Raw genomic sequence first — 10157 nt, forward strand, 5'->3', positions numbered from 1 at the left:
TTTCATTTGATTCTCCCAATGACCCTTTGAGGGTGGTGCTGTCGTTATCTCATTTTTACAGGGTGGAAACAGAGGTTAAGTGACTTGCCCAGGGTCACACTAGCAAGTGTCTGAAGCCAGATTCAAACCCAGATCTTCCTGACAGGGAGTCCAATATTCTATCCACCATACTTCCCCTTCCAACTCTACTGTTTTCTAATTGTGAAAATTAAAAATTATTGTGAACAATAAATTATTATTTCAATTGTTTAAAAATATTGATAGCTCTATGGACACACAATTATTATTTATTAAATAACACACAAAAGAACTGATGCATAATAATTTAATAATATTGATGTTGTTATTAAATTATAATAAACAATAAACATTCTTATGAAAATTTAAAAATTGTGAAAGATTGTGAAAAAAGCCAGAGAAAATATTTGTCAATCCACAACATTTTGACTATCCCAGATCTTTACACCTAAAAACTTATTAACTTAAAAAAAATCACTGATTTCTGCTTCTGTGCAATTTACCTGCGCTTTATTCCTTTTTCCTCAGTTAGAGACTTCAGAGAATTGAGATACTTCACCAGTCCATGACATAGTAAGAATTGGGAAGGATTCCCTCAGAGGTTAGCAAGTCCAGTCCTTAATTTTACAGAAAAGGAAAGTGAGGCCCAGAGATCCACAACTCTTGCTCTCAGACCTCTGCATATTAATTCTCTCTCAAACCCTAATCACGAAGTTCCTCAAACTACTCATTTGTCATGACTTGCTCCCCAGCCCACATCAGTCACACACAAAGATGGTCCTACCCTTGATTTTGTCATCACACACAAATGAACCACCGCCATATTCAAGAATTCTGGAATTGCTTATCCAATCAGAACCTCTTGTCCTTTCTTCCCTCCTTCTTTCTCCCGTTACAAAACCTTATTCTTTCGTTCTCTGCAGCATAGATTTCTCTCCAATCTCTTGACCCCTCAATTCTCTCCTAGGCCTCCTTCCCTGCACTGGCCATTTTCTCTTTTTTTCTTCATCTTGGCCCCTTGGTGAACAAATTCAACTCTACACCATTCTCTTCTTTTAAATTCTCCAACCCCTGAGTACGCCCAGCCAAGCCTCAGCCCTGGATCACCCATCATTCATTGCCTTCACTCTTACACACATGCTGCTGAATGAAGGTGGAGAAAATCACACACCCATTCTCTACAAATCTGTGTTAAACAATCTCGATCAGATCCTCTCTGCTGCTTGGTAATCCTGCTTCACTTTCCTCATCCCTCTCCACATCTGCTCCTCCAAAATTTTGCTTCCCTTCTCAAACGTCCCATCGATTCTCCTTCTCCCACTTTCTCAACTGAGAACCTTGTCTCATATTTTACAGAAAAAACATGAGGTCCTTTTTACTATTTTGCTGAGTGATCTCATCAGCTCCTATAGATTTAATTACCATCTCAATGCTAATGATTCCTGTGCACTCTCTCTGCTGACCTCCAATCTTGCACCTCCAACTTTCTTTCGCACATCTCAAACTGGATGTCCAGTGGACATCTTAAACTCAACGTGTTCAAAACTGTACTCACTGTCTTTACCTGGAACCCTTCTCACCTCCTACCTTCTTTGTTACCATAGAGAGTGAAGTCATCTTCCCAATCCCTTGGAGTCCCAAGCCAGGAGTCATCCTTGACTCCTCACTCTCTCTGACTCTCCCCACCATATCCAAACTGTTGCCAAGACCTGTTCATTTCATCTCTCCACTATACCCTCTTCTCTCCTCAGACACTACCCCATCTGGGTGCTGACCCTTGTCACCTCACTCCTGGATTATTACAGTAGCTGCTGGGGATGGAGATGGGGTGATCTGCCCACCTCAAGGCTCTCCCCTTCCAGTCCATCCTCCATTTAGTGATTTTCCTAAAGTGCAAGTCTGATCATGTCCCGCCCCTCCCCCACCTTTGCCCCCCAACTCAATAAACTCCAATGGTTCCTTATAACCTTCAGGATCAAATACAAACCCTCTTTTTGTCTGTCAAAGCCTTCATAACCCTGCCCCTTCCTACCTTTCCAGTCTTACCCCTTACTCCCCACCTCCATACTCTTCAGTCCAGTGACACTGAACTATGACTATGAACAAGACCCTCCATCTTTAGGCTCTGGGCAATTTTTCTGACTCCTCCACCCATGCCTGGAATGCTCTCTCTCCTCTGCTCCAACTACTGACCTCCCTGGCCCCCCTCAGGTCCAAGCTAAAGCTTCATCTTTTATAGGAAGCCTTCCCCAGTCCATCTTAATTCCAGCGTCTTCTCTCTGTTACGTTATTTCCTGTTTATCCTTGTTTGTATCTATTTGTTTGAATGCTGTCTCTCCCATTATATGATAACTTCCTGAGGGCAGGACTGTCTTTTGTCTCTTTTCGTATCCCCCTGGCTTAGTACAGTGCCTGGCACAATAAAAGTGCTTAATAAATTTTGATTGATTAAATTTACTTGGGATCATAAAATCATAGACTTAACGTTGGAAGAGACCTCAGCAGCCATAAGTCCAACTCCTCATTTTACAGACGAGGAACCTGCAACCCAGAGAGCTGAAGTGATTTGCTCAGAGTCATACAGGTGGTAAGCCCTAGAGTCAGGCTTGGAAGCTAGGTCCTCCGTCTCCATGGCCCACGCTAATCACTAAGGTTCCTTCCAGGTCTGAGGGTCTGGAGTTGGGGGAGGGGGAGGTTAAAGAAAGTATTTATTTATTTTTGACATTCTTTTTTTCTTCAATTTGAGTTCCAAATTCTCTCCCTCTCGGCAGCACCTCGTGAGAAGGAAAGCAACGTGACATCAGTTACGCATGTAAAATCCTACAAAATCTATATTCTGTGTTGGCCAGGTTGCAAAAAGAAACGCAAGAAAAAAGAAAGTGAAAAAAAGAGTCTGCTTCAATCTGCCCTCAGAGTTCACCAGTTCTCCCTCTGGAGGTAGATAGCATTTTTCATCCTGTGTCCTTTGGAATTGTCTTGGATCAGTGTATTGGTCAGAATAGCTAAGTCCTTCAGAGTTGATTCTCATAATATCGCTGCAGTGTACAATGATCTCCTGGTTCTGATCACATCGATCTCCATCAATTCATACAGGTCTTCCCAGTTTTTTTCTGAAACTATCCCCCTCCTTATTTCTTATAGCACAATAGTATTCCATCACTATCATACCACAACTTGTTCAGCCATTCCCCAATGGATAAACATCCCCTAGGTTTCCATTTCTTTTCCAATTTTTTGCCACCACAAAAAAAGCTGCTACAGATATTTTTGTACAAATAGGTTCTTTTTCCTTTATCTCTTTGAGATACAGGGGTATTGCTGAGTCAATGGGTATGCACAGTTTAATTGCCCTTTGGGCCTAGTTCCAAATTATCCCCAGTATGGTTGGATCAGTTCACAACTCCACCAACAATATATTAGTATCCCTATTTTTCCATGACCCTTTTCTATCATGGTGGCCAATCTGACAGATGTGAGGGGGGTATTTGAGGTCCTAGAGTCATGATAACACCACTCATCTCCCCCCACAACACATACACACTCACATACACATCTACACAACCCTTTACAGACCTCTAAGCCTTTTCATATCTATCATTTTTTTTTGATCCTCACAACCTCCCTGGGATGGAGAATGGGCAGGATTATTATCTCATTTTGTAGACAAGGCTGAGGTGAGATGACTCTCCTAAGTCCCATTCTGTGAGGCCCAGAAAAGTCACACAGCCAAGGCGTGGTAGCCGCAACAGGTGGCGGGGGGCGCCTCTCTTGCTCTTGCCACTGACTCCCGCCACCTCCTTGGATTCTTGTGGCTCCTCTCTGTTCCCAGGGCTGCCCTTTATTTTTCTCAGAAATGTTGGAGGCAGACAGAGTGACTGATTTTTCCAGGAATCCTTGATTCTTTTTGTCTCTGCCCAACTTTTTCCAAGGTCACTCCAGGGGAGAGGGGCGCCACCAAAGTCAGATCTTAAGACTTTCTTTTGTTTCTTCCATCAGACGAGATTTCCTCCTGACAGCCGATTTCTCCTGCCTTGTGCCCCTTCTGCTGTCCCTGCCCCCAGCCCCTGGGGACTGCCAATGACACAGGGCCCAAGCAGTCCCAGAATAGTGCAGGAGAGGCCCCAGGGGATAGTAAGGACTTTGGAGGAAGTAGTGGCCTTGGATTTTATTAAAGCTTTCTTTCCAGGCTTCCCGTTTTAGAAACAGGGACTGACTGACTGACTGTGGCAAAAGGGAACCACTTCTGGTCTCTCCTTTGAATAGCCTGTCTGGCCATTGCAGAATTCCAGGAATCCCAGGCTGAGCCCACAAAGTCCTGGGAACCTGGGAACCTGATGACAGCCACTCTCTTCCTTCCGGGTGACCAAGAGCTCTTTGGGACCAGGGTTCCCAAACATCTGGAAAATTTGTTAGGCTTTCTATTGGGAGAACTAACTTTTTGTTCTCCGGTGCTCATCCACTGGGATCCTTAACCTCTACCTGGCAGTGTGGTGCAGTGGTAAGCCTGTTGAGTGTGGAATCAAAGGAGCTCAATTCAAATCCCAGCTTGATTGCTTACTAAATATGTGACTCTCTGGGCCTCCATTTCCCTATCTGTAAAATGGATGGTTTATACTAGATAACAAAGGTTCCTTCCATCTCTAAATCTATGCTCCAAATCTAAATCTAGGCCCTATGATATTCTTCTTGGGACTTTACCTTAACCAAAAACCCCACAACTTCATCAGAGTACATTTTAATATATAAATATTATTCTCATTTTGCACATGAGGAAACTGGGGCTCCTAAAGGTTAAGAGACTTTCTCCTAATCACTTTCATAGGCAAGATAGGAACCTAAGTCTTACCAGCTCCATGTTTAGCACTCTATGCATTCTGCCATACAGCATTCAGAAGTTCTGCAATAGAAGTTCCATAATATACAATCCTCAGGTCTTCCCCTTCTAGTTTGGTCTTCTTTTTCTCTTTAAGTAGCAAACTAAGTCATCTTTTGCCCGATTTCTTACCTAGCCTTAAATCACTAAATGAGTGCTGTCTCAGGCAAACTGAGACCTTAAGGCAAAGACCTGAGCTTAAAAAGTTCAAAGTCTTCCATTGCAACTGGCGTCACGTCCAGTTGTCTTGATCTATACCTTGTTACTGGACTCAGATGACCTTGGAGCAGAGAGTGCGCCTGATGACTTTGCACAGCCCTGCCTCACTTAAATCCAATTCACTTGCAAGTCAAGATATCACCCTCCTGAAGTCGTTGGTCCTCTTCTAGAATGAAGGACAAACAGTAAAAACGGTGAAATGCAGACTCATTGAGTCTCTAGTATAATGTAGGAAACTAGCAGATACAGTGCTGGACTTGGAATTAGAAAGACTTGAATTTAAACCCAGCCTAAGATGCTCACTAGCTGTGCAATCCTGGACAAGTCACTTAACCTCTGCCTGACTCAGTTTCCTCAACTGTAAAATCAGGATATAAATAGCACCTACTTCTAAGGGTTATTGTGAAGGGTAAGTAAGGTAATATTTAAAAGATTCTTTGTGAACCTTAGAGCATTATATAAATGTTAGCTATTATTATTATTATTATTATTATTAAATAGACATGGCAAAATATAGATAAGACAGGAGTATTTACAGAAGTTTCCATTTGGAGGAATCCCACAGAGCACCTAGTACAAACTGTACCTGAGCAGAAACCCCACTGATACCACTTCCTAATAAATGATTATCCAGCTTCTGATTGAATTTGTTCAGAAACAAGGAACCACAGTTAGACTTGGAGTGAAGAAACTTGGGTTCAGATCCTAGCTCTGAGACTTTCCTTCTATTGACCTTGGTGCGAGTCCTTCCTCCTTTGAGCCTCCATTTCCTTCTTCATAAAATAAAACATAAAGACACTGGTATTGCTTCCCACCCAGGGTCCTCCCAAGGAAGGTACTTGGGAGACTTTGCAGTGTCTCAGAAATGGAAGCTGTTGTTATGAGTTGCTAAGGTAGCCCGTTCCACTGTGCGACCCCTTTTATTGCGAGGAAATCCTCCCTGACAACAAGCCTGAGTCTATCTTTTGGCAGCTTTCACCCACTGTTCACGGTTCTGCCCTTTAAGGCCACACAGAACCAACTTTACTTCCTCTCCCATATACATGTATGTACATAAGTGGGAGAGTGTGTCCTAGACTTTGGGGGGAAATGTTTTTACTAGCTGTTTTTACTATACCATCCTAGTAATTTGTTTTGCTACTGGCTGATTATTAAGGGGAAATATGCTGATGGGGGCTTGAGAGCATCTTTGCTAAAATGGTATACTTATGTAAAATACAACCATTAATTCCAGCCCAAAGGAAATATGCAGTTCAAATTCAAATAATGGGACTTCACAGGATTCATTATTTGTACTAATTGAGACCCAGCTTTAGTAAATACAATTGGTGAAAACTTTCTTCCAAAAGCCTGAGCACCCTCCTCCAAAATTATCCAGCATCCTTGGGAAGAGTGGGCTTAAAGTTTGAGAACATAGGTAGACAGGCCACCAATCACATGTGGCAAAGGTAACCCACAATGCCCAGTCATCAAAGCCTTGAAATTCCATCTGTCTTTATAGAATCCTCATGCTGGGGTATAGCATCTCTGACCTTATTGCCTCCCCACTCACATAGTTTTCTTGGACACTTTTCTACTCAATAAGCACCAGTGGTTTCCTTTAACCTTTGAGAGCAAATACAAAATCCTCAGACATTCAAAGCCCTTCATAACTCCTCTTGCCCTCACACCTTTCCCATCTTCTTAGACTTTGCTCCATGCCATGTATTCTCCAATCCAGTAATATTCCCAGCACAAGACATCATCTCCTGACTTGCAGTGTTTTCACTGGCTGTCTCCCATCCCTGAAATGCTCTTCCTCCTCATCTCTGCCTCCTGGATTCCCTGGCTTCTTTCAAGTCCCAGCTAAAATCCCACCTTCTGTAGGAAGACTTTCACAATCCCCCTTAATTCTAGCACTTTCCCTCCATTAATTATCTCCATTTTACCCAGTAGCAGTTTGTTTGTACATCAGTGTTTATATGCTTTCTCCCCCATTAGCTGGTAAACTCCTCAAGGGCAGGGATTGTGTTTGGCCTCTTTTTGTATACCCAGGGTTTAGCACAGTGCCTGGCATACAGTAGGTGCTTAATGAATGCTTATTTGATGACCCAATGACACAGGGAAGCAGCCACATAAAAGTATATGAGCTGAGTACTCACACACACACACACACACACACACACACGAAAGGAAAATGACAATTGCTAGAAGGGCTGCAGGAGGCTAGGCACACTGGTATGTTGTTGGTGGAGCTGTGAATTGATTTAGCCATTATGGAAAGCAATTTAGAACTATGCTCTTAAAGTTACTAAACTGTATATTCTTTGACCTATAGAAACCACTACTAGGCCTATGCCCCAAAGAGATCAAAAGCAGGGAAAAGGACCTGTACATACAAGAATATTTGTAGCAGGGTTTGCTTGTTTGCTTTGTCATTGAAAAGGCTAGAAATTAAGGGAGTGCCTGTCATATGGAAGTGACTAAGCAGATTATAGTATATGAAGGTAGTGGAATATTATTTTTCTTTAAGGAATGATGATGGTGATGGTTTCACTTGTATAAACGGATGCAGAGTGGAGCAAGCAGAACCAGGAGAAGAATTACCAAGAAAAATTTGTAAAGATAAATGATTTTGGAAAAACTGAAGCATTGTGGTCAGCGCAAGACCAACCCGAGAATGGTGTGGTGACGTGATGATGACAAATGCCACCCACACTTCCTGACACAGAAATGATGGATGTAAGATGCAGAATAGGACGCTTTTGGACATGGCTCATGGGGTTGTTTGTATTGCTTGACTATACGTATTTGTGGTAAGGTTTTTTCAGTGGGGAACAGCAGGAGGGAGAATGGAAGTGATGGGGATGGGGGTGCCCCCCAAAAGGAGGAAAATATAAGGGAAAGAAGAGATGGTTGTTGAAGCATTTTTTTAAAACCTTCCAGAAGAGAACAGAAGAAAACACAAGCGGCTCAACTTTGAAAGTTACATATGGAATTCACCATAGACTTAAAAAAGAAAGGTAAGCATTAGTTAGGAGAATTCCTTGATTTTGTGTACTCTTAAATGTGCTTTATTCCTCTTCTACTCCTCATATGGATTTCTTAGTTTTATTTGGAATTTAAGTTCAAATTAAATTAAATAATTTGTTTAAATAAAATTGATTTAAATTAAAAACATTTTTTAAAAAAGTTTTTAAAAATCCTACCTGTCTTTCAAGGTCCGCTCCATGCCAGGTCCTTCATGAAATCTTCTCAAGCTTCCCTCCCTCCCAACCAGATTTCCACCTTTTCCTTTGCACTCCAGTGGATTCCAGTGCACTCCAGTGGATTAGGATGGAAAGGCATTTATTAAAGGCTTACCACGTGCAAAGTTTTGTGCAAGGTGCTGGGGATAGAAAGAGTTCTCAAGAAGTGCACATTTGAAATTCAAGGAACTCTCACTTGTAAGAGGGTTCACTGCAAGGCAGATGAGAAATCCTGGGATTTCTTTCTTGGTGGAGCAGTTAGATGACATTAGACAGAGAGCCTGAGGGCAAAGCGGTATTGCCCAGTGGTCTACCACCTCACCTGAAGGTAATTAGTTGGTAAATCCCTGCTCAGCCTCCAGCTAGGAGCAGCCACATCAGCCACCATCAACTGTCTATGATGTCTCTATGTTCTTGGTCTTAGAGGCCTTGATCACATTCTGTTTAGATTGAAGCTTTTTGGTGTCTAGTTTTATCTGCCCTGCTCAATTTCAAGTTCTTATTGTTCTCCGAATGCCTCCTGACTAAAGATCCCTTGGAGGTCATTTAGTATAATCCCATTATTTTACAGAAAGGGAAAGTGAGCTCACACTTGCTGAGGCAGCTTGTTGTAATAAAGGTTCAATTGTTTTTCAGTCATCTTCACTCTGTAATCTCATTTGGGTTTTTCTTGGCAAAGACGCCAGAGTGGTTTTCCAGCTCATTTGACAGATAAGGAAACTGAGGCAAATAGGGTTAAGTAACTTGTCCAGGGTCACACAGCTGGTAACTGTGTGAGGCTGGATTTGAATTTAGGAAGATGAGTCTTCCTGGCTTGAGGCCACCTAGCTGCTATCCTAATAGATAACATAGGAAAACCATGTTGAAATTCCACCTCAGCTAGTTCCTATGTGATCCTGGATGAGTGACTTGACCTCCCAGTATTAGCTATCGGACCTACTCTGGTGTTATTGTGATGATCAACTGAGATACTGTACATAAAACGCCTTGTACACTGTAAAATGCTGTATAAGTCAGCTCTTGTTGCTAATAGCTAGGTCTTATGGTGGGTTAGGAGACTGGGCTTTCTGCCCTAGATAAGCCCAGTCTTCCTGCCTTGAAGAAGAAGGGGACTGCCAGGAGGCGAGCTCTAAAAACTTCATTAAGCTGATCAGTCAGTCAATCAATGAGCATTTATTAAGCCCCTATTGTGTGTCTGGCATAATGCCAAAGACTGAGTCTTGTCTAAGGTTAGCCTGGAGGAAGTCAGCTGTTCCTAGGCTTCATGCCATCCTCCAAGAGTCCTATGCTCATGCCCATGAAGACCTGTGATTTGAGGATCATGGACCTTGAGCTAGAAGGATTCTTAGAGGTCATGAACCCCTCATTTTACAGATGGGGAAACTGAGACTCAGGGAGGTTAAGTGACAGGATCATAGCTTGAGAACTGGAAGGCAGGTCAGATGCCCTCATTTTTACAGAAGAGGAAACTTAAGGGCAGAGAATTTAACTTGCCCAGGGTCACACAGATAGTAAGTAAAAGAGATAAAATTTGAACCCAGTACCTCAAATTCTCTCAATCCAGTGTTCTTCCCACCACTTTGCTGCATGTCAATATCTTCTCCTTATCTCAGAGCACCTTCATATTATATACTGTGTTGGGGGTGGGGTAGAAAAGCAAGTTGTACTATTTCCCTTACATAAAACAGGGGTACCCAGAGACCATTCCCTTTCTGGCCTCCACAACCTTGGGCTCTGGGCAGTTCAGGGAGCCAGCATGGGTTGCAGCTCAAAGGCATATCCTCTCTAACAATAGTCAAGAAACACTTATTAAGCACTTA

Source organism: Notamacropus eugenii, chromosome 2, assembly GCF_028372415.1.
Source record: "Notamacropus eugenii isolate mMacEug1 chromosome 2, mMacEug1.pri_v2, whole genome shotgun sequence".
Taxonomy (NCBI): Eukaryota; Metazoa; Chordata; class Mammalia; order Diprotodontia; family Macropodidae; genus Notamacropus; species Notamacropus eugenii.